This window comes from Spermophilus citellus (genome assembly GCF_964194105.1).
Source record: "Spermophilus citellus genome assembly, chromosome: 9".
Lineage (NCBI taxonomy): Eukaryota > Metazoa > Chordata > Mammalia > Rodentia > Sciuridae > Spermophilus > Spermophilus citellus.
In genome coordinates this window covers 69609688-69636156 of record NC_138191.1, presented here as the reverse complement: position 1 = coordinate 69636156, position 26469 = coordinate 69609688, and positions in this window count along the sequence as shown.

Sequence of the window (26469 nt, the reverse complement as noted above, 5' to 3'; positions counted from 1 at the left end):
ACCCAGACATTTCAGTCAGATCCATCTGGATTTAAATTCTGGCTAAGTTATTATAGGCAGATTACTTTTTATATCCAAAACATGTGAATACTGGAGCCAGTCCATAGGATTGTTTGTTTTAAGGATAACTTTACATAAAATATTCAAAGCATCTATGGTGCCTGGTGCATAGTAAATGCCTTATACATATTAGTGTCTATTATCATAATTTTAATAGTACATTTTATAATAAATTGAACATTCCAAGTCTACAAAATGAGTTCATCTTCTAGACTTCATTTTCTGTGAATAATGAAGTTTCGTAACCTCACTTCCATCTTTGAAGATTGCTTCCATCTGTTATGGAAACCCAGCTGTCTGTGAAGACTATAGCTTCCCCTGTTGTCATTGGTGGGCACTTTATCTCCTGTACCTCAAGTATCATCAAGCCTGGAGGTGTTCTCCATGATCTTCAGTGCAGTTGTCATTAGATATCCATAACATAAAAGAAGTGCATGCCACTAAGTTATGCCACCCGATATTCTTCCTTGTGTCATCATCTACTACATCACTTTTACACCCCTCATTTATTGTTTTGGCTATTAACTCACTATTTCCACTACAAAGGATGTGTAGCATCACTTGGCAATCCTAAGAACCACATAAATGATTCACCTAGTGCTGGTTTCAGTTCTTTGACCATATCAAAAATCACTTTTTCTGTCTACCCTACATCTAAGTGTCCAAATGGAAGCATCCTATATTCTGACTGTCATCTCATGATTTTTTCCAGCTTGCTTTTTATGTAAACACAACTGTAATAATTCCTCAACCACACATAGAATCAAATCTATTGTTCCTACCACTTTATAATGCTCTTACCTTTGTCCATATCCTTACCTCCCTTATGCTTAGCTTAAATCCCCAGCTCACTGTGAAAATCAGTTGTCTCAGATATTTTTATAACTTTAAGACACTTTTATACACCCCTCACTCATATCCGATAAGCAAGTCTACTAAAACTTCTTAATTCAATGAGAACTTATGAATGAAAAGTGTCTCTTTTCTATCACTAAACCTGTTACCAACCTATAGCTTTATCTCTGATGCACTGTTTTCCCTCCCAATAAATCAAATTAATATGGACTTTATCCCCTTCTTTCTCAAAGTCTTTGTTGCTAAAATTATTTCTTCTCTTCCCTTTGCCATCAAGGCTATCCCCCACCATTAGATAATTTTCAAAAAAAATCTATAAAAAGCCTCATATTGATGGTTTTATCATTAAAAATTCCTCTCCCTCCAGCTCCTTCCCCTTCTCAGCAGCCTTTTGCAGCAAAACTATATGAGTTATTGGTTTATGCTTCCTGATTGTTCATCTCTTCTTTTTCCCAGTAATGTATTAGCATCAGGATTTTGTCACTACCACACCACTGGGGCTTCTCTTAACAATATCACCTGTAACTCCATACTGTGAAAAATCCAATGATCAATTTTATTTATGCATCATACAATGGTGCCCCTCAGCAGCAATGGACATAAGGGATTGTTCTTTTGTTCTTGGCAAGTCAATCCACATTCTTTTGACTCCTGACACCAACTTTCTTTGTTTTCCTCCTACTTCATTAAATGTGCCAAATTATTATATTCTACATTTCTTCTTCTTATTATTTTTTTCTCATTTGAAAAAAAAATGAAACCCAGCTGTCTGTGAAGACTATAGCTTCCCCTGCCAGGCCCAGAGATCTCCCCTCCTTTTTACCTATCAACACATCCAAAGGCAATCTCCCTTTGTGATTTGGTGCACAATATAATTTTATGCCAGCTCTCAAACCTTTATCACCATCCCTGAACTTTACATCTGAAAAAAGCATTTATTTGTAAGTGAATTTCTGATCACTCATTATCCTGCTCAAATATGACACTCCTAGCTCTTCCCTATCTAAATAGCACAACCACACATTCAGTTGCTCAGGCAAAAAATATTAAACATTTTCTTTGATTTCTCACATTTCTTAATACCCTTTATCCATTCAATCAGCAATTTTTGTGGGCTTTATCATCTAAATATATCGAAATTCAATCTTCTCAACATGTCTACTGCCAGGAGTCTAGCTCAAGCAATAATTATCTCTTGCCTAAGATAATTATTAGTTTGATGTATTAGATAATTGTTAGATAATATATTAGTCTTTTAATTGTTTTTCCTATTTCATTCACAACTCCTATAGTATATTTCCCACAAAGTAGTTACAGATATATTTAAAAAAAAAAGCTCCATGATGATATTATTCTCCAGTTTGCTACCTCGGGCACTCATCAAGACAAATCCTCCACAGGCTTTGATCACATGGTGATTAAGTGAGAATACAGGCATTGAGTGTAGCAGCCCTACGTTCAGTGATTCCTAATTCTTTTCCACTTACTCCTTCACCCCACCTCAATTGAACGAGTGTCATAGATGCTTCCTGATGGGTTGAATTCATTCCTACCTGAGAGCTTTTCCTCACTCTATTCAGACCTACTCGAAATGTTCTTTACCAAATTCTCAGGTGACATGCTATGTACCATCATCTCAGTTACTCTTCAAAGGTCTTCTCCTCAAGAAGGAACTTCCTGATGGCTCTACTTGAAGTATTTCCTCTATCCCCAGTCATGAACAATCCCCCTTATTCTGTGCTTTAATTTTTATAAGATTCAACATTTATAAGATTCCAGACTATGTATATGTGTGCGTGTGCACACACACGGTATACCATACATATTGATTAATTTCTTCCAATAGAATTCATTGATGGGGTTGATTGGTTTGGCCCAAGGCTGTAATTTCATGGCATATCATACTTTCTGACACATATTAGATTTGACAGATAACTGTTACCACTGTTTTGAATCAGTGATAAAAATGAATTAGATGGCTTTGGGGTTTTGTTTAGCTATGTAGTTGATTTAGACAAAAATGAGGAGGCAGAGCAAAAATTGTATTTGAGTGCACGAAGTTGCAACATTGACAGTTTTGTTTTATTTAGATAGGGTAAGGGATATAATTAGCATGCTGCATTTCCAGTGAAGGCAACCCTAGAAATATCTTGCACTTTGAGATGATCTTAAGGCTTTCATAATCAGGGACTTTCTTCATAACTACCAAAGCTAAGAATACATTGCCTAAGGGAGGCATCAATGAAGAAAATGATTATTTGGGTTAAATAAACAGTTGCCTTTTTAATTCTTCTCCTTTTGTCTGAGTCCTTGGTCAATGATATAGGATGCCATTGGAAGGTGAGTCACTGCCCCATTACCTTGAGCCCCAACTTTACTGAGAAGTTTCTTGACAATTGATAATAAATAAAGGTTAAGCATATATGTTAAATATTATGCTGAGTACTACTAAAGACTTTGAAAATAACTGCAGTGAACCCAATATATTCATGGATCCCAATATTTCCATCCTTCATTCAGTTTATAGTTGATTGAGGAAGACATTTATTGTAAAATTGCAGGCAGGACAGGCTTTACAAAAGGGAATTCCAAGGCACAATAAAACTCCAGAAACAATGCTCTTATGAACCAACGTCCTCCAACTGTAGACACTAGATTAGAAGGTTACTGTTTAATTGTATGAGAATCAATTTAATATTTCTCAAATTATAGAGCTTCCTGATGAATTTTACAAGGTGTATAGGTAATTATGGAAGGTAACTATTTCATTCAGTATTTTTACCTTATTTAGGTAAAATATTCCTTATTTCCATTCTCTGAGATTCTCAATAACATAAAAAATTGTTTTTGCTTATATTAAACTGATAAAAATATAAACATTATCAGAGGAAAAGATATTTAGGAATGATATAAAAATGAACTTGATAAGTTAAGTACATGAGGTTGTATTATACAACAGAATGGCAAATGAGGTAGAAACAATTTGCTTTTTCATTTGGACATTTTAAAGAATGCTGTTTTAGCATTTAATAGATACGGACTTCAGAGCTTAAAATAAAAGAGGAAATTATATTTGCTTCTTGCCTTTTATTTTTAGATATTTTCTCAAGGCCTCCATGACTTGTTATTTCTCAAGGTTAACATATTCAAACTAAGCTTCCCACCAAGTATTTGATTTATTGGAGCACATGTAGCCTCTTACTGAGTGGAATTGCTGTACCTCTTCTAGTGTACATTTTCAAAGTAAGTGTGCTGAAGCAAAGCAAAAATTGTGTCTCTTTTGTGAATGTGAGTGCCAGCTCTCCTGGCAGAACACTTAGTTTCCAAGATGAATGTGCAATTGATACTAGATGGAGCACATTTAAGCTTTTTACCCTCCTACAAAATAACTGAACCACACTGTGATTTTAACTTATTTCTGTATCTACTTTATCTGAAGGCATTTTCATCTATTGTCTTTAAATACTTTTCAGAATTTCATGTCTCAAATTGGGAAGATAATTATTGCTTTGTTATTAATGAGTTAGACTAATTTAAGACTATATGGTAAAAAGTCAGCTAAAAATGTAGAGTGTTATTAAAAAGCTTAGTTTACTACAGCTTACTGTATTATAATACACCTTTTAAAATAAGTATATTAAAATTAAGGAACCTTTCAAAAAGTATTTGATGCTGACAGAATGCATTTGTTCTATAGAAATTAACCAGATATCAAGACGTATTTAAAAGATGTGTTTGGCTGTTTTATTCCTCACCTCCTAATATCAGAATTTTTTTAAAATATGCATCTTTGTTATGATTTTGTGCACAAAAATATTGTTTCTACTCATCATTTTCAGAGTAATTAAACCTTGTCAAAACCTTTACCATTAAGTAATGAGACACTTAAGATATTGACTCTTTATTACTTGGATCTAAAATAATATTTTCCATTCTCTGAGATTTTCAATAACAAAAAAATTGTTTTTGCTTATATTATCTGATAAAAGTATAAACATCAGAAATATTAAATCTTAGAAAAGAAACCCATTAATTGTAATATATATTAAAATTCAGATGTTAGAAAAATTTCTCACCGTGTTATATTTGTGTACTTTATTTATTTTTTTTATACTGAGGATTGAACCTAGGGTGCTTCACCTCTGAGCCACATGCTCAGCCATTTTTTATTTTTGATTTTGAGATAGGGTCTTACTAAGTTGCTTAGGGCTTTGCTAAGTTTTTGAGTCTGGCTTTCAATTTGTAACCCTCCTACTTCAGCTTCCTGAGCCACTAGGATTATAGACATGTGCCATCATGCCTGGCTTTTACTTTGATTTTTAATGTATAATTGCTTCCAATTATAACTTTAACTGTTGAAAAGTCATCTCTTCTCAAAAGATCCTGCTATAAAACAATAGATTCTTTTTTATTTATTTTTTAAATATTTTATTTTATTTTTTTATTTTTAGGTGGACACAATATCTTTATTTTTTATTTTTATGTGGTGCTGAGAATCAAACAATTTTTCGATTGTTCGAACGCCAGGCAAGCATGCTACCACTTGAGCCACATCCCTAGTCCCTTTTTTTTTTTTATCTTTTTGATAACATTTTTGTTGTGGAGATTTCAGAAACTACTGTTTCAACATGAACAGTTTTGAAACTCCCTAATAAAGTGATTGGCTCACAGCCTTATTCATTCTCACAACTGAGGAGACTCATCTTTAACGCTTTGAGATCAACAAATTGGGTATATTTAACTACCCAGATATCTAGTAGAACACTCCTTGAAAAAAACTCTCTTGAACTTATTTTATCATTTGAATTGTTCTTTGTCCATTTAATTACCTTGACTGAATTTTTTCCAGTCTATCTCCCTCAATCCTACCATAAGTTGAGCTTTTTATAACTGTCCTTGGGTATTATTACTGAAGTTATTATTTTTTTTTATTTTTTAATTAATTTTTTATTATATATAATAGCAGAATGCATTACAATTCTTATTACACATATAGAGCACAATTTTTCATATCTCTGGTTGTATACAGAGTATACTCACACCATTTCGTGACTTCATTCATGTACTTTGGTTAATAATGTCCATCACATTCCACCATCATTTCTTTTTTTTTTATTGGTTGTTCAAAACATTACATAGTTCTTGATATAGCATATTTCACACTTTGATTCAAGTGGGTTATGAAATCCCATTTTTACCCCGTATACAGATTGCAGAGTCACATCACTTACACTTCCACTGATTTACATATTGACATACTCATGTCTGTTGTATTCTGCTGCCTTTCCTATCCTCTACTATCCCCCCTCCCCTCCCCTCCCCTCTTCTCTCTCTACCCCCTCTACTGTAATTCATTTCTCCCCCTTGTATTATTTTTCCCTTTCCCCTCACTTCCTCTTGTATGTAATTTTGTATAACCCTAAGGGTCTCCTTCCATTTCCAAGCAATTTCCCTTCTCTCTCCCTGTCCCTCCCACCTCTCATCCCTGTTTAATGTTAGTCATCTTCTCATGCTCTTCTTCCCTACTCTGTTCTTGGTTACTCTCCTTATATCAAAGAAGACATTTGGCATTTGTTTTTTAGGGATTGGCTAGCTTCACTTAGCATAATCTGCTCTAATGCCATCCATTTCCCTCCAAATTCTATAATTTTGTCATTTTTTAATGCAGTGTAATACTCCATTGTGTATAAATGCCACATTTTTTTTATCCATTCGTCTATTGAAGGGCATCTAGGTTGCTTCCACAGTCTTGCTATTGTGAATTGTACTGCTATGAACATCGATGTAGCAGTGTCCCTGTAGCATGCTGTTTTTAGGTCTTTAGGGAATAGACCCAGAAGGGGAATAGCTGGATCAAATGGTGGTTCCATTCCCAGCTTTCCAAGAAATCTCCATACTGCTTTCCAAATTGGTTGCACCAATTTGCAGTCCCACCAACAATGTACAAGTGTACCCTTTTCCCCACATCCTCGCCAGCACTTGTTGTTGTTTGACCTCATAATGGCTGCCAGTCTTACTGGAGTGAGATGATATCTTAGGGTGGTTTTGATTTGCATTTCTCTGACTGCTAGCAATGGTGAGCATTTTTTCATGTACTTGTTGATTGATTGTATGTCCTCCTCTGAGAAGTGTCTGTTTAGGTCCTGGGCCCATCTGTTGATTGGGTTATTTGTTATCTTATTGTCTAATTTTTTGAGTTCTTTGTATACTCTGGATATTAGGGCTCTATCTGAAGTGTGAGGAGTAAAGATTTGTTCCCATGATGTAGGCTCCCTATTTACCTCTCTTATTGTTTCTTTTGCTGAGAAAAAACTTTTCAGTTTGAGCAAGTCCCATTTGTTGATTCTAGATATTAATTCTTGTGCTATGGGTGTCCTATTGAGGAATTTGGAGCCTGACCCCACAGTATGTAGGTCGTAGCCAACTTTTTCTTCTATCAGATGCCTTGTCTCTGGTTTGATACCAAGCTCCTTGATCCATTTTGAGTTAACTTTTGTGCATGGCGAGAGAAAGGGATTCAGTTTCATTTTGTTGCATATGGATTTCCAGTTTTCCCAGCACCATTTGTTGAAGATGCTATCCTTCCTCCATTGCATGCTTTTAGCCCCTTTATCAAATATAAGAAAGTTGTAGTTTTGTGGGTTGGTTTCTGTGTCCTCTATTCTGTACCATTGGTCCACCCGCCTGTTTTGGTACCAATACCATGCTGTTTTTGTTACTATTGCTCTGTAGTATAGTTTGAAGTCTGGTATAGCTATACCACCTGATTCATACTTCCTGCTTAGCATTGTTTTTGCTATTCTGGGTCTTTTATTTTTCCATATGAATTTCATGATTGCTTTCTCTATTTCTACAAGAAATGCCATTGGGATTTTGATTGGCATTGCATTAAACCTATAGAGAACTTTTGGTAATATCGCCATTTTGATGATGTTAGTTCTGCCTATCCATGAACAGGGTATATTTTTCCATCTTCTAAGATCTTCTTCAATTTCTCTCTTTAGGGTTCTGTAGTTTTCATTGTATAAGTCTTTTACCTCTTTTGTTAGGTTGATTCCCAAGTATTCTATTATTTTGAGGATATTGTGAATGGAGTGGTTGACCTCATTTCCATTTCAGAGGGTTTGTCGCTGATATACAGGAATGCCTTTGATTTATGCGTGTTGATTTTATATCCTGCCACTTTGCTGAATTCATTTATTAGCTCTAATAGTTTCTTTGTAGACCCTTCTGGGTCTGCTAGGTATAGAATCATGTCATCTGCAAATAGTGATAATTTAAGTTCTTCTTTTCCTATTTTTATGCCTTTAATTTCTTTCGTCTGTCTAATTGCTCTGGCCAGTGTTTCGAGAACTATGTTGAACAGAAGTGGTGAGAGAGGGCATCCCTGTCTTGTTCCAGATTTTAGAGGGAATGCCTTCAATTTTTCTCCATTCAGAATGATGCTAGCCTGGGGCTTAGTGTAGATTTCTTTTACAATGTTGAGGTATGTTCCTGTTATCCCTATTTTTTCGAGAGTTTTGAACAAAAAGGGATGCTATACTTTGTTGAATGCTTTTTCTGCATCTATCAAGATGATCATATGGTTCTTATTTTTAAGTCTATTGATGTGGTGAATAACATTTATTGATTTCTGTATATTGAACCAGCCTTGCATCCCAGGGATGCATCCTACTTGATCATGGTGTACAATTTTTTTGATATGATTTTGTATCCGATTCGCCAGAATTTTATTGAGGATTTTTGCGTCTAGGTTCATTAGAGATATAGGTCTGTACTTTTCTTTCTTTGAAGTGTCTTTGTCTGGTTTAGGAATCAGGGTGCTGTTGGCCTCGTAGAATGAATTTGGAAGTTCTCCCTCTTTTTCTATTTCCTGAAATAGCTTGAAAAGTATTGGTATTATTTCCTCTTTAAAGGTTTTGTAAAATTCTGCCGAATACCCATCCGGTCCTGGGCTTTTCTTAGTTGGTAATCTTTTGATGGTTTCTTCTATTTCCTCAATTGATATTGGTCTGTTTAGGTTGTCTATATCCTCCTGTCTCAATCTGGGCAGATCATATGACTTAAGAAATTTATCGATGCCTTCACTATCTTCTATTTTATTGGAGTATAAGGATTCAAAATAATTTCTGATTGTCTTCTGTATTTCTGAAGTGTCTGTTGTGATATTGCCTTTTTCATCCTGTATGCTAGTAATTTGAGTTCTCTCTCTTCTTCTCTTCGTTAGCATGGCTAAGGGTCTGTCGATCTTATTTATTTTTTCAAAGAACCAACTTTTAGTTTTATCAATTTTTTCAATTGTTTCTTTTGATTCGATTTCATTAATTTCAGCTCTGATTTTAATTATTTCTTGCCTTCTACTTCTTTTGTTGTTATTTTGCTCTTCTTTTTCTAGGATTTTGAGATGAAGTATGAGATCATTTATTTGTTGGTTTTTTCTATTTTAAGGAATGAACTCCATGCAATGAATTTTCCTCTTAGAACTGCTTTCAATGTGTCCCATAGATTCCGATATGTTGTGTCTGTGTTTTCATTTATCTCTAAGAATTTTTTAATTTCCTCCTTAATGTCTTCTATAACCCATTGATCATTCAGTAACCTATTGTTCATTCTCCAAGTGATGCATGATTTTTCCTTACTTCTTTTATCGTTGATATTCAGTTTCATTCCATTATGATCAGATAAGATGCATGGTATTATCTCTACTCCTTTATATTGTCTAAGAGTTGCCCTGTGACATAATATATGATCTATTTTTGAGAAGGATCCATGTGCTGCTGAGAAAAAAGTGTAACTGCTTGATGTTGGGTGGTATATTCTATATATGTCAATTAAGTCTAGGCTGTTAATTGTGTTATTGAGTTCTATAGTTTCCTTATTCCACTTTTGTTTGGAAGATCTGTCCAGTGGTGAGAGAGGTGTGTTGAAGTCTCCCATGATTATTGTATGGTGGTCTATTGGACTCTTGAACTTGAGAAGAGTTTGTTTGATGAACATAGCTGCACCATTGTTTGGGGCATATATATTTATGATTGTTATGTCTTGTTGGTGTATGGTTCCCTTGAGCAGTATGTAGTGTCCCTCTTTATCCCTTTTGGTTAACTTTGGCTTGAAATCTATTTTATTTGATATGAGTATGGACACTCCTGCTTGTTTCCGCAGTCCATATAAGTGATATGATTTTTCCTAACCTTTCACCTTCAGTCTATGTATGTCTTTTCCTATCAAATGCATCTCCTGTAGGCAGCATATTGTTGGGTCATGTTTTGTGATCCATTCTACTAGCCTGTGTCTCTTAATTGGTGAGTTTAAGCCATTAACATTTAGGGTTATTATTGAGATATGGGTTATCCTTTCAGCCATATTTGTTTATTTATGTTACTGAATATGGTTTGTTTTCCTCTTTGATTATTTTGCCCACTTTACTGTCCTACCACCCACTGTTGGTTTTCATTGTTATTTTCCATTTCCTCTTCCTGTAATGTTTTGCTGAGGATTTTTTGGAGAGATGGTTTTCTAGCTGCAAATTCTTTTAACTTTTGTTTATCGTGGAAGGTTTTAATTTCATCTTCCATCGTGAAGCTTAATTTTGCTGGATACACAATTCTTGGTTGGAACCCATTTTCTTTCAGTGTTTGAAATATGTTATTCCAGGATCTTCTAGCTTTCAAAGTCTGTGTTGAGAGATCAGCTGTTATCCTGATTGGTTTACCCCTAAATGTAATCTGCTTCCTTTCTCTTGTAGCTTTTAAAGTTCACTCCTTATTCTGTATGTTGGGCATCTTCATTATAATGTGTCTAGGTGTGGATCTCTTATGATTATGCACATTCGGCGTCTTGTAGGCTTCTAGGATTTGGGATTCTGTCTCGTTCTTCAAGTCTGGGAAGTTTTCTCAAATTATTTCATTGAATAGATTGCTCATTCCTTTGGTTTGGAGCTCTGTGCCTTCCTGTATCCCAATGACTCTTAAGTTTGGTCTTTTAATGTTATCCCATATTTCTTGGATGTTCTGCTCATGGTTTCTTAACAGTCTTGCTGAGCTGTCTATGTTCTTTTCAAGTTGAAATACTTTGTCCTCATTGTCTGATGTTCTATCTTCTATGTGTTCTACTCTGCTGGTAGTATTCTCAATTGAGTTTTCAAGTTGGTTTATTGCTTCATGCATTTCTAGGATTTCTGTTTGTTTGTTTTTTATAACCTCTATCTCCCTGTATAGTTGATCTTTTGCTTCCTGGATTTGTTTATGTATTTCATTGTTGAAGAGATCTTTCATTGTCTGATTTTGCTGTCTAATGTCTTCCTTGAGACTCTAGATCATCTGAAGGATGTATCTCCTGAATTCTTTATCTGTCATTCCATCTGCTGCAGAAATTACCTCTTCTAACGTTGAGTTGACCTGCATTGCTTGTGGTCCTTTCTTTCCTTGTCTCTTCATACTGTTCGCGTTTCTTTCTGCTTACTGAGACTGTTGTGTTATTGAATCTTCCCCCTATATATTTGTATTACTCTTGTATAGTTGCAAAGTCTCCTGCGCAGGCACGGGAAGGGGCTCTGCTCCTCCTCCAATTGGGGCACTGTGCCTACCACATCGGCAGGCCGCTGGGCCTGTTCTGCTGGTTGGTAGCAGGTTCGCCTACCTTGCAGGCGCGTGGGGCGGCTCTGCCACTCCCAGGTTGCTGGGCCTGACCTGCTGGTGGGTTGCAGGTCCGGCTACCTTGCAGGCGCAGGGGGAGGGCACACACCTATTTGTATTTAGACAGTTACGCGAAATGGAGGACGTAATGCTTGGGATGAAAGTTGGGGGGAAGGGGAAGGTAGGTGCTCTTAAAAGAAAGGAGGAGAGGGAGATAGATAGCATAGAGGAGAATGGAAAGAGCAGTAAAACTTGGAAGGGGAGAGAGAGAGGGAAAAGGGAGAGAAAAAATTAAAATGAAATAGGAAATAAAATTAGGTCTTAGAGATCCATTTTCTTCTCTTCCCGTAGGCAAAGCTGTGCCCTCCGGGCTGAGTTTTGCCCTCAATGTGTCAACAGCAATCCCTGTAAGGCGGTTCCTGGGAGTCTCTCAATCCTGTTGGTCCAGAGCCGTTTCACTTCTACGGCCCCTCCTCTCCTTCCTCCTACCAGCCAGCCAGGTCCTGCTCACCGGAGGCAGTTCCCCAAGGATTTGGTTACACTTTCAGCCCCACCGAGTGCTCTATTTCCCTAACTACTGAGCACTCTCGCTGTCATTCATCTAAGCCCCAGTGCTGTGGAGCTGTGGTCTGGGAGTCAATTGTTTAATTTTTCCGGACCCCTTTGGTGGGCACACCTTCGGAATCTGGCAGCTAAGACCATTGGTGTCGCTGCTGGTGGTAATAGGAGTTGGGGGTCGAGGATCCCCTCTACTTCCCTCAGCCCCTACATTCACAACCACACTGCTGGCGGTAGGAGGAGTTGGAGTCTGCAGTGTCCTCTGTTTCCCTCGGCCCCTACCTTCACACCCTCTCAGTTCGCGGTTGGGGGATTTGGGGGTGGGGAGTCTTCTCTGCTTCCCTCTGCCCCTACAGTCACACCCTCGTCACTGGCAGTAGGGGGAGTTGGGGGTCGAGAGTCCTTTGGCCCTTACGGTCACGCCCACGTCACTGTCAGTAGGGGCAGTTGGGGGTCGAGAGTCCTTTGGCCCTTAGGGTCACGCCCATGGAGAGATTTTGAAGTTTCCCGGTTGTTTGTATCTGATGTGGGTGGGAGTCACACTCCTGCTAAAGTAGATTCCGCTGGGAAGGAATCTCTTTGGCTGAACTTTGGTGACTTCCCCTCTCTGCTATGGCGGGCCCCTGGCTCCTTGCCGGAGTGTCTGAAGGGAGGGGTGGAACTGGCTTGTCTCTGGTCTGACACAATCTCTGGTTTTAGTTCCCAGTTCGCTATTTCGTAAAGGGTTGGTTAGATTCCCTTCACGCTGTCTGGGGGGGGGGGAGCCGTTCCCTGGGTGGGCGGGGCTGTTAGTAGAGCCGGGAGGGCACGGGCTGTCTGCTGGGCCAGGTGGGGACACTTCTCGCTGTGCCGGGCCGCTGGGGGCTGCCTGTAGAGCCGGGCAGCTGCGGCCGCGTGGCTAAGATCCGGGCGGGCGGGGTGGCCGTTCGCTGAGTGAGAGCGGGGCCTCCCTGGACGGCGGAATGGCGGGTGCCGTCTGCGGGTTCGGGCGGGCCGCGCCGCTCGGGGCCGCTGGCCGCTTTCTGAAGCAGCTGGTGGCTGCGGGATTGTACCTCTGCACCCGCCAGGGGGCCGCCTGTAGAGCCGGGCAGCTGCGGCCACGTGGCTACGAGCCTGGCAGGCGTGGTGGCCGTTCGCAGAGCGAGAGCAGGGCCTCCCCGGGATGGCGGGATGGCGGGTGCCGTCTGCGGGTTCGGGCGGGCCGCGCCGCTCTGGGCCGCCGGCCGCTTGCAGAAGCGGCTGGTGGCTGCGGGTCTGGACCTCCACGCCCGCATGGCCGGCCAAGATCCACTTGTCTGGGACAAACTGACACTTCTAATAAACCTACCAATTCCCGGCAGGTCCCCTCTTAACGGAATTTTGCTAGAAGTTCCTCAGTAGGTAGACTGCCGCTGTTCCAATGGGTCTTTCTGATCCCGTTAATGTGGAGACATTGGAATCGCTGCTTCCTCGCCGGTGGCCATGTTGGATCCCCTGAAGTTATTATTACACATGCTTTACCAGGCAAAATGTCTATCTTCATATTCTATATTTTATATTATGGGAATATTATTATGTTTCATTTTCTAATACAAATACATTTCTATTACATTTTATATAACATTAAAAGTATTTTGAAAGGATCCTCAGTACCTATCCTTGATCCTAATACTTTCTCTTACCAAGAGACCAAAATTTTCTATATCAGGAATTGATATCAATGATAATTGATATCAGTTGACAATGAATCATAAGAAATATCCTACTTGAGGGCTGGGGTTGTGGCTCAGAGGTACAGCACTCACCTAGCATGCGTGAGGCGCTGGGTTCCATCCTCAGCACCACATAAAAATAAAATAAAGATATTATGTCCACCTCTAACTAAAAAATAAAATAAAATAAATAGAATATCCCACTTGATTGGATTTTTTCTTTCTTTACCATCAAAAATATTGTTCCTTTGACATAAATCTCTGTTAAAGTTTCTACATGTTTTCATAAACAATCGCCAGGGGTATATACAAGTTATTATGTCCCTCTCAATATTTACCTAGTAAGTTCCTTATAAAACTAGTGTTTACTTTGTTTTTGACATGTTCTTTAATTTGTAGAAAATAATTTTTACATAAATGATGCCAATACAGTTAAACTGAGTACAAATACCTGAAATCATCAACTGTAATTTTCTAGATAATCATTTTCAGTAGTTTAGGGAGTGTTAATTCTACCTTTATATCACAAATAAATAGCAATTCTTCAAAGCTGCTTTATGGACAGAACCAGGAGAAAATGATTTATATTTTATAAGAAAGATGAATACTCAACATGCTCCATTTTTCTGACAAACATTCATACTCAGTTTTATAGGTAATAATTTATTGAATATTTTCATAAACTAATGTTATTATTCACTTTACATTTTTCTATTGAGGCAACATTTATGAGAATCTCTTCCTAAGTTGAAACTTTGGACTTTTAGCATTCATTTTTCTTAATGTTGAAGAAAAACCAGAACTTTCTGTGAGGAGGTTTTGCAGCTGCTCACTTAGCTCCTCTGCCAACCACATGTGCAGGTGAGTTTATCACAAGAGCACAGGAATAAACTCATAAAAAAATGGCAACCCTGTCTTTTCCTGGGATATTCATTGTATGACAAACAGAGTGTATATGTAACTCAGACAAACAAAGTGTATATGGATTTCAGGTTTTTTGTCAAACTACACTTTGAATTCAATGCTGCCTTCTTCCAAAACTTGGCTGTGCAACCAATATTCTTGCTGGAGCTCAAAAAAATGTAAAGTTCATTCACTTGAGGAGTATAGAAAAATATGTATGCTCCTGTATCACCCATAGTTCTGGTTTCATAATTTTGGGACAGGAATAGGACACCTTCACATTTTTTTAAATCCAAAGTTGATTCTGAAAAAAATAAGGAGGATTTGAAACTTCTCTTTCTAAGAACTTTAAATTACATTTCTGAATCATGTCAAATAATCTGAAACTTCCCATTGCCAGAGGGAGCTGCAAATTTGATTTGAACTTTCTTGGTAACCAAAACTCTGAGGCTACACATATTAGAATAGTCCCAATCACATTTCTGGAAACCACTGAATTTACTTGTACCCTCTTGGCTCCTGAGCATCACAGTGGTACAGAAAGAGCTGCACATGGAGGTATTCTATCATATGTAAGAGTGTCTAGATAGGGTGGCAAAACCAAAAATCTCAAGACACTCTTCCTATTGGACTCAACTCTATTAACAGCCCTGTCAAATATAACTTCCTCAGGGAGTCATCTCTGCCCATTGTCCTTTCCTCATTTTGTTTGAACCTCTACTAATAGCTTTTATTACCCTGATGGGTATGTGTCATGTGTTTCTTGGCCTCTCCCTTGGTTATCCCCCTGATTGCATGGACAGTTTCTTTTTAGCACTTGTGTTTTCACCAGGAGCCAATATGGAGACTTTCAAAAAGGTATGCTCAGTGGAAATATCCCTAGGTCCAAATATGAGCTGATTTCTGAGAACAAAACTGATAGTGTTTAGTTTGCAAAGTAAATATTTAATCAGGTATAACAATGATAATCTTGTACTTGTTTTCTATTACTGTTTTAACAAATTGTCATAAGCTGAGTGGCCCAAAACAGCACAAGCTTCTTATCTCACAGTTCTGTAAGTCAGAAGTCCAAATAATGGACTTGGCTGGTTCATCTACTTAGGGTCTACAGGCCAAATTCAACTGTCACCTTGCTTTCATTTGGTGTTAGTGGGGGGAAATTCACTTCCAATCTCATTTAATTGTTGGAAGAACTCAGTTCCTTGCTATTGTAGGCCCCAAGTCCTATTTTCATGGGGCTAGTCAGCCAGGAGGCTCTCAGCTCCATAAAAGCCTGCTTTTAAATCTTGTTATCCCCTCCATTTTTAAATTGGCAATCAGAAATTCCTGTGATTCCAATCTTTCTGATTTCCCTTTCTGATGTACATCTTCTGAGCTAGGAGAGAATTCTCTGCTCTTAACAGCTCATACAGTTTCATCTATCCTCATAATCTAAAGTAACTGCCTTATTTAATTACTGCTGTAAAGTTCCTTTTGGTGTGAAATTTGAGGTACTCACATTTCAAGAGTTAGATCATGGACAAATTTGGGGATGGATGCCTATTAGACTTTTGTACATCGATTAATTAGCACTATACTTCTACTTTCTCCCAACCACTTGAAGTTTTCCTAGGTTTTGTTTCTATTTATTTTTCTTCTTCTGGTTCCTATATTTATCGACGCATAATAATTATACAAAAAATGGTTTTCATTTTGGCATATTTATACATGCACATAACATACTTTGATTAATTTACCACTTTAACTCATTAGATAATTCCTTCCATCCAGCACCGCTTGTTGGTAGAGCTTCTTAATTAGATTGTATTAGTTATAGCTCTCTAGAGATCCAGAAACAACAGGACCAACAGGACATACGTGATAGGTAGATAAAAAGATGATAGATACATGGTCATACACAGGAGAGGGATGTATTAAAAGCATTGGTTCATGTGATTATGGATACTGAGCCATTCTAACAGGCTGTCAGCAAGCTGAAGAACATGGGATAAAGGGCAGGATTTTTCCCAAGTCCAAAAGTCTCAGAGCCAGGAGAGTAAATGATGTAATTCTCAATCTGAGGCGGAATGCCTGAGAAGTTGGGTGCAGTTGGTGTAAGTCTCAGAGTACAAAGTCTGGACTGCCTGGAATTCTGATGCTCAAAGCATGAGAAGCATATCTCAATTCCAGGTGGAGAAAAAATTTTCCCCTTTTCTGCCATTTTGTTAAATCTGGGCCCCTGGCCAACTGTATAATGCCCACTCACATTGAGTTCAGATCTTTCCCATGCAGTCCACTGACACACATGCTAATCTTCTCTGCAAGCTTTCTCACTAATACACCCAGAATTAATTATTTATTAGCTCTCTAGGTATTCCTTCATCCAATAAACTTGACACCTAAAAATTATTATCACACTAGGTTGGATCAAAGTTTGGCAAAATGTGAACTCTTTAAGTAGATTTTATGTTCAGCTGGGAAATTTGGGTACCATAAGCTTTCTTCCTTCCCGAATACATACTAATCCTTTGGAATAAGTTTTCTTCCTTCTTATTCTTGTTCCATATGAACCTTATCACACTGTGATCCAGAATATATTCACTTCATATTTAATTAATTCTGAGATTATAGCATGTCTGCACCATAGAAGCTGCAGAGAATATTATTCTTAATTTATATAAATACTCTTTCCTATTAACTTCTAAGAATGAGTATGAGCAATTTGAAATGTGTGTGTCTCTCTGGGTTTAAGCTACATTTGTTTCCTTAAATGCAGAAAATAAATGGGGTATCAGGGATCTGTTTTCACAGAGCCTACCAAAAAGAAACAATGCACATTGAACCTGTTACTTCAAGATTTGTTTCACTTTTCAAATAGGTGACTATCTTAAAATACAGTAGCATTTTGTACTAAAGTCTGAGGTACTAAAACACATCCATTTAAAATAAAATTATCCTAGTCTCAAGAGCTACATCTTATCACACTCACTTCTCACCAAAAAATGGTGTTGTGTACAGATGGCAACAGTGATGTGATGTAAAGTATGTTGAGAATCTTTGTTAAGATACCATTGGGGGCCACAGCTTTATAGCAGCTGCCACCCTTTCTTGGTGAGCTTGGTTTTAAAATAATCTCTCATCTATTCAGACAGTTTTTATTTTTTCTTCTAAAAGACTATTTCATTATCCTACCTTTTCAATGACTTTCCATAAAGGAATACAAAATGTGATTCTGTCTTTTAATATGTACCATTTAAAGTAGTTATCAATGATACATTAGTCATTCCATCCAGTGCCCCTGTAAGTTGGGTGAGTGAATAATTACAGGTGACTTTCAGAAGAGTGAAGATCTAATGTAGCATTGAAGGGTTCTAAGTATGGGGTGTTTTTTTCTGATGGGTGAGTAAGCATGGAGTCATTAGCGTGACATTTGAGAGATCATCTGGAATTTGTAACTAAAATAAATCTATTTTTCTTTGCCAAGATAATAGACTACTGTTCTTACCTGTGATACTGGATCTTACAGTTTTCTCTTCTTATTTGAAGATTTATCACTTACCAGGCCTACTTTCTTTCAGGAAAGGGCATAGAGTGTAGCTATCAGAAGCAACAATGTTTAATAATAATTAAAAAAAATGTTTCAAAGGCAGGAAATGAGGAAAGAAAGAAAGAGAGAGAAAGAGAGGGAAGTGATTCCTATTTGTTTCCCATGGCTATCTTGAAAAAACATTATTTCTAAGGAATTCTAAATGTTTAAACCAAGTTTATAAAATTCTCCTGCACAATACCTTCAATGAATCAATTATCCTGTTGGTTACTATGTTAAATCTGTCCAACTCTTTTAGATCAACAACAGAATAAGAAAAGGTATTTGCTATCCATCTTTCTATCACCTGATTCTCTCCATATAGGATGTGATTAACATGTACACAATATACAAATTTTTTGTATTCTCTTTCATTCAATTACCTCTTTTTCTCTCTCTTCCTCAAAGCAGTGGAACAGATGATGTCTCTATAGTACATAGAAGGAATAAAATATTGTTCTCTGCCTTAGATCGTCTTTCTGTTTGAGCCATATTGAAGAAAGAAGTAATTTAGACAGTAAGGGATTGGATGCTCAGGATGAACATATTTGCCAAAATGTTTTTGTTGTTGGTTGTGCAATGCACAAAAGGAACTGAGACATAGTTGTTCCCTAGTTCAATGAATTTTCATGTTTTTTCCCATTATTATATTGATTCTAGCCTCTTAACTTTATTTCTTCTTCCTTTGGAATATCTCCCCCATTACCTCTTCTGTTGCATTTTCTCCAATTATCCAATTATCATGAGACCCCATAATAACAACTTCTCATCTTTACCAGACTAATTTTTTTTTCTTAGACTTGTAAAAACTAGATAGGCATAAAAATATACATCAGTTGGATGGGGAAAGTTACAACTATTTACTTTTCATTATTTTCCTCATGTTTCTAGAAATACTATTTGTTTTCAATGTCCTTCTTTAATTTTGTCTTCCAGTTCTCCAGAAATAATTATGACCATGTCCTTTTTTATGCTAAGTCTCCAAGGTCAAAATTTGTTTGATAATTAGTTTGTATAGTTCTGCTAACCTCAAGCCTCTACCGACCCTAAAATTATGAATACTAAGAGAGCATCTGAAACAAATGAATTTCCCCACTCTGAAGCCTCCTGTCTGATGTCCTATCAATGTATTTCTTAACTGTATTGATTCACGACTTTTTGTTGTTGTTGTTCTCTGGCTATAAACATTCATATAACCTGGTCCATGGCAGAACATGCCTTTCTGAATAGCTTAAATTTATGTTCCCAGGTCATGTATTTTGTCAGCTTTTTTCACTGCTGTGACCAAAAGACCTGACAAGAACAACATAGAGGAGGAAAAGTTTATTTGGGGGATCACTGTTTCAGAGAGCTCAGTCCATAGAGAGTCAGCTCCATTCTTAGGGGCGAGAGGGAAGGCTGAACATCATGGAGAAGGTGTGTTCTGGAGGAAAGTAGCTCAAGACATCACACAAGGAAGCAGAAAGAGACTAAGCTCAGCTCATCAAATATATACACCAAAGGCAGACCTCCAGTGGCCCACATCTTCCAGCCACATCCACCAGCTTACAGTTACCACTTGGTTAATCCCTGTCAGGAGATTAATTCATTGATTGGGATAAAACCCTCATAATCCAATCTCTAAAGGTTTTACCTCAAAACATTCTTGCATTGCCTCATACATGAGTTTTTGGTGGACACCCAGCATCTAAGCCATAACACCATGTAAACTTATATTTGGATCAGACTAACTTTTTTCTTATTTCCTTTAAAGCAGACTCCATACTTATGTTGAAACCTGAATGCAAGCTTCTATCCAAGGTGAGACATACAATTGGATGGTCAATATCACAACAGCTGAGGGAAACTGAATTATTTTACTCAGAAATGACATCATTTATTAATGAAGAGAGACCAATGTTACTAACTACCTTTTCAGAATTGCTCTGAACTATATTACACAGGACAAAAAAAAGAAAAGACTGAAAGGAAGAACTTTTGTCATTTCACCTGAAGGATACTCATAAGACTCTGTTCCTCAACCAACAAAAACTCTATACATAAAGTTTCATTTATTCACTAACTTATTTAACAAATATTTATTGAGGTGCTAGCAGGTACCATGACACTGTGATGGAGAATGAGACATTTTTCCCATGTGTATTCAAATGTGGGTCAAGAGGTGGATGTATAATCAAAGCCCAATATATAAAAACTGCTACAGAGTTGTGTGCAAGGAACACTCTGATACAAAGATGAAGCTGATTGTTAATGATTCAAGGAAAATATTTTAGGATAGCTGGAAGACTCCCCCATTCTTGAGGCTGCTGGGTATCCTTGAATAAGGTCCACTGCATCTTTGGCTCTAAGTTATCTCGTGTTTGAATATGATAAGGGGAATGACAGCTGAATCTATCAAGCACTTTTTATGTGGCAAATGATCTTCTAAGAAACTTGCATGGCAAATGATCTTCTAAGAAACTTGCATGCATTGTTTTTTTTTTCCCAACCAACTCATCAGATACATACCAATAACATGGTACTTTCATCTAGAACAAAAGTGAGGCTCAGAGAAGTTAAGTAATTTGGGGACAGTCACTTATTAATAAGTGCTACGGATGAGATAATGCTACTCTCTCTTCTATGAGACCTCAGTGAAAACTCTTGCAGTGAAAAATTCCAAATCTATTCACTGATAAAACAGCTATAGAAAATTGTCTAATATAAAATAAAATAGTTTTTTACAGTGAATTTATTGTTTATGTATTTTTAAAATCTCCTTTTAATGCACTTGTGTTTCGTTTCCATGGCACCCATGAACTTGTGGGGAATATAGTGTACTGTTCTAAAAGCAATGCTTAAATCCTTTCAGACTTCTGACATAGGAGTGAGAGCATGGGGCAGGGTGATTAAATGAAGAGTGGGTGGCATAGCTTTACAGATGGAGGCTCAAAGAAGAAAATTTGTGGTCTTAAATTTTTAGTTGGTGATTGCTTCTAAAGCCATAAACTTACCACCCAATGTGGAGTTCCTTTTAAAGATACCCATAGCACTAGTATCTTCTCTCCCCTGGACTTTGCTGGCCAGGACATGCACAGAGAATAACGACTAAACTCAGAATTTATTCCCTGACTTCCTCACCTACAATAATTCTTCTCATTTCCTCTTTCTGAAAAAGGAATATATTCCACGTACTTCATGATATTTCTAATGAAACAATTAGTCTTTTTAAATTTCTATTCAAATAAATGGCTTCACTTAATTATCCTGACCCTCCATTGAGAGGATCGAGCTCTGTAGATGAGAATTGTCCACCACTAAGCTAATGGTCCTGCTGTGGCTGCACTGACATGACTTTCAAAAGAGTCAGTTTTAATATTTGTGTTACATTCATTTGTACTTCTTCCAAAAAATGTTTAAAGGATTCATAAGTGAGAGATTTGTAGATATATTAATAAATGTCTGTATTCTTAGAACAAATTATATACATTTCTGAGGAAAGACTCCCTCTCAGTATGCAAGCTTCGAAGTACTAACAGCTGAAATTCAAAAGAAAATCATTAAGGAACAAGCATTTTAATGATACTATCATTGAGCCAGTTGCCTGATGATATTATTCTTTATGAAAACAATTAAGGCATATGACCTGTCGAACATTAATCATGATTAAAATAAGAGAGAAGTTTCAGAGCACCAGTAAACACATCAAAACTTATATTTGAATTTGAACATGTATTTAATACTTTGTGACTACTGAAATAATATTTGAGTAATAAAGAGTATTTTAATTTAACATAATGAGAACTTTTAAAATAAATAATATTTGTTCAACACAAATAAGGTCATTATACAGTGGTTTTTGGTGAGAATGATTAGCAATTGTAGTACTTAATATTTCAAAGCTTATCAAGTAAATGTAATAATGTATATTTGTAATGTACATTGGAGCCTCAAAATTTATAAGGTATTTTATATGAATTGTCTTTCTGTTCCTTGAAAAAATACTTAATATAGGTAAGACACAAATTCTGACTTCTCTATCAAAGATGAGGGCTTTGATATTAGAATTGTGGTGTGCTATTCTCAAGCTCACACAGACAACGTGGCCAAGAGCTAGAATGAGCTAGTTCTTTCTTCTGATTCCAGAATTCTGCTCTCTTGACTGAGGGAATGCTCATTCCCCAATAGGGTAATGAAACCATTATTTATCAAATGAAAACCAAAAGAACATTTTCTTGACTTTCGATTGCTGAGTAGTTTTGGTTTTTATTCCATGAATCTTTCAGATCTAGTTTTCATTTTACTTTACAGTCTAAACTCATCCCCTGATACTCCAAAGAAAAGCAAGTCACCTGAAGGAAGAATTGTAGATTCTGAAAGGACACTTGGAGAATTGAACTCAGTCAGTTCAGTCTCTTACAGCTAAATATGCAGTATGCAGAAACCTAGCAGCTGAGTTCATCAGAACCACAATAAATTGTGACAAATACATTGTTAGTGGAATTAGGTTGCTTAACTTCCTTGCCTTAAAATTTTTCTCAACTCTAAAATCAGGGCTATTATGATACCTACCTCATCATATGAGAACTAAATAATTCATTATATAGAAAGACCTTATTTATGTTTCCACAAGCACCATGCTTGTTAGCAATCATTAACTATTATTATCAAATGTTATGATAATAACATTTATTAACTGGTCCTTTGATTAGCCCAAGTATTTTGAAAATCACAAACATCTAAATATACTTCTACTTTTTTTTTCTTTCAATGGTCTTCCAAGTATCATTTTAAAGGCTGAGATTTTCAAAAGCAAAGATAAATTTTATTAAGATTAAATAACCTTCAGGTTTGGAGTTCAGAAAAGAGGGTCAGTGTTACAAATCCTGAGTGTGTTTTGGACTTCACGATTCTCAGACATTTTGACCCAGGAGCATCCTAGAAGTTTCAGACTAAGCACAGAGTGCTCTTTTGCTTCAGTAATTGGCACTTAGAGTAATAATTACATCAATCATGCTGTCAAGAAACATAGTATTTAGACCTAATGGGAAGAAAACAACTTATTAAGAAAAAGAATTCTGTTAATAATGTTAATCTTCCGTATTAAACGCCTGTGTGTATATCAACAGAAATATAATCATATTTGAGAGACCAAAACTTTTCAATACATTATTCTGTTCATTGCTTTTCCTTAATATTGAATCCCAGTTTTTCCAGAATTGACAACTTATTGTTAGTCATTCATTTTGAAATGAAACCTGTTCTTATGGATATGCAGTTTAAAAAGACAAATAGATGAATTAGTGGGTAATTTTAAAAGGAGGAAAGGAGAGAAGAAAGGAAGGGGAATGGAAGGAGAAGAGAAGGAGGCAGAATTTACTTATGACTAGGATTCTGCTAGTCATAAGTAACAGATTAAAAAAAAAACAATAAGTTTTGAGCTAATTTAAGGTGATTAAAGAATTCATTTTGCAACTACTCAAGTACCAACAACTGAAGGCCATAAGTGAATTTACCACTTGAGGACAGTTAGGACCAGGGTGAAATACCATCAAGAATCTTTATCCATGTCTCATTAGTGTGGAAAACAAGACTGACAATTTCCTACAATTTATACCTCAGAATCAATCATCCAAGGTGATTCAACTGACTGTTTTGCCTTTCAAAGACCACAGTCCCCAAGGAAGGAATTAACCAGTCCAAGTTTAGTTCAACTGGAGCCTCATTGACTGGGATGAGAGAGGAAGGAGTGGGTGTGAGGACCAGCCCAGTTTGGATGAATTATCTGTTCTTGAGCCAGTCAGCTGTGGGCAGGGATCAGAGTCACTGCCAAGTTAATTGCTGCTCATCCCATTGTGCTAAAGTCAGGGAGAATTGTGCCACTTCTAGAAAAGGTGCCAGACATCTTTACCGCAGTCTACTCAAATCCACTTGTTTATTACAGTCATACAACTAAGATTTACTGAACAACATTTGTGTGCCTCACAGTTTTAGGCAGTATGGGACCAATTAGAATCACCATCATCATCATCATCATCACACTGAACCCACAGAGAGCTTGCATTATTTTTACTAGAAAATGATTTGGAAACCTCATGGTAAGAACTCCCACTCTTTTACACCCACATTCAGATAATTTAAACTTATCCAAAAATTTTTTGAAAGGAAATTAAAGCTAAAATTACTTTTTTACACTATTGAAACTGAGCAGAGCAGGAGATTTGGCTTTACCGCTATTAATGTCTTAGTCCTGTTTATTCCCTTTTTCCCTTAGCCTCCTTCCTTCCTTCATTCCTTCTCCCCCCTCATTTCCCTCCCTCCCTCCTTCCTTCCTTCCTTCCTTCCTTCCTTCCTTCCTTCCTTCCTTCCTTCCTTCCTTCCTTCCTTTTCTTGTCTCTAGTTGTTCCTCAAAGAAGCAGTCTATTTTTGACTTGGTAATAGTGGCATTGGCACTCAATTTGAGCCTGTGAACCTGATCTTGTATTGTGGGAGGTCTTTTATGCCATGCCAGAGCCAATACATGATGGATTTTAGCTAAGCTTCCCTTGGGAAGTGAAGAGAGGCCTTGGGAACATTCAACAGGCTGGTAGAGTGGAATGTGAGATATGAGGGTCAGATGACTGGTTTTAATCCGTGAGAAAGGAAGATAAAACCCTTGGCCATAGTGAAGGGAGAGCAGCTGGCCTGCCAGGCCTGGACAGATATGAGGATGGCTGGCACTGTGCAGTGCACTGGAATGCAAAAGATATAAAGAGAGTGGAACAGTTTGGAAATAGCACTCAGTCAGTAAAAAGAAATGATATCAAGTACTGGTTCCATCAGGAGGAGGAGAGAATATAATCCTCTGTAACAAGATTTTGATTCCTTACACAGGAACACATGGACACCAAATGCCTAAATTGTCATCTACAAAAAACTGAAGTCCTAGAAAAAGGAAGACTAAACAATGTGATTTGCTAACCTCATTTTATTAACAATTTATTTACATTAAAGATATTTGTCCTTATAAGCAAAATTTTCTTAAAGGAATTTTTAAAAATTGCACTCAGCAAGTCATTGATAGGCTTGTTAAATTAATGGTTTTCAAAGTGCCTGAGAATGATATAAGCTTGGGAATAATTTTTAAATCAAATATAGGGTGAAAATAAAATATGTGTGTGTGTGTGTGTGTGTGTGTATAGAAGATACAAACACTGCCATTGACCAGTTTGAACTAATCTCAAGTTCATAATGGATGCTAATAAATATGTTTAAGTGGATTATGTCTTATATTTTGGTCTATTATCTTTATTCCTGGTTTATATCTTATATTTTGGTCAATGATACTCTTTGGTGGTTTAAGAAAAACATAGTGTGCACAGAACACTCATAAGCTTTTAAAAAGAAGCTGATAAAAAGTACTATACTGGACACATTAGGTTTAGATTTGAAAGACAACGTTTTTCATCTATGAATTTAAAGTACTTCAACCCTACTTCTTATTATGTTTAATGAGAGAAAAAGAGAAACCTTTTGATTGTCTGCTACTTTGCACATAGAAGATATTCAGTACATTGACTTAATGGATTGCACTGAGTTCTATAACAAGAAGCTTAGATACTCTGGGTTCTTCTTGGCCCAAACATCTCTGAAAGTGAAAGTATTTTGCATGTTGTTCAGTATTTCTGCATTACGCATGAAGCCAAAAGACTGATTGTTTCTTCAAAGTAATCAGCAGCAGGACTCACTGAGTATATGTACCTCTCTATGGTATTGCTGTGTATTGCTATAAGCAAAACTCTGTAAAATAAACACAATTCTCATTGCATTAGAGATGAGGTTGTCACCGTCATTCTAGTTCATATACAGTTGATATTAAAAATAGGGTTTTTCACAAGGTAAGCAACAGGGAAATTACATTTTCTAGATTCAGGTCCCTTGCACAATTTCCAAGTGATGTAGCATCAAGAAGTTTGATTTTATGACAATGTGTTTACAAATATATTAAGGGTGGAATTTTCAGCACCCTGAATGGGAATTGAGTTTCAGTTCTTGCTTATCATAACAGTGGATTTTGTCTACAGTTGTGTCTCTTGGCAATATGATGAAAATGAGCCCAGTGTTTAGTTTGTTCCTCTTTGGTTTAAACTATAGGGCCCCCAACAAAAACCTGTTTAGATGATATTTTAAGTGCCAAAAGGACACATTAATTAAACGTTACACAAAGAGTGTTCCAGAAAGAATG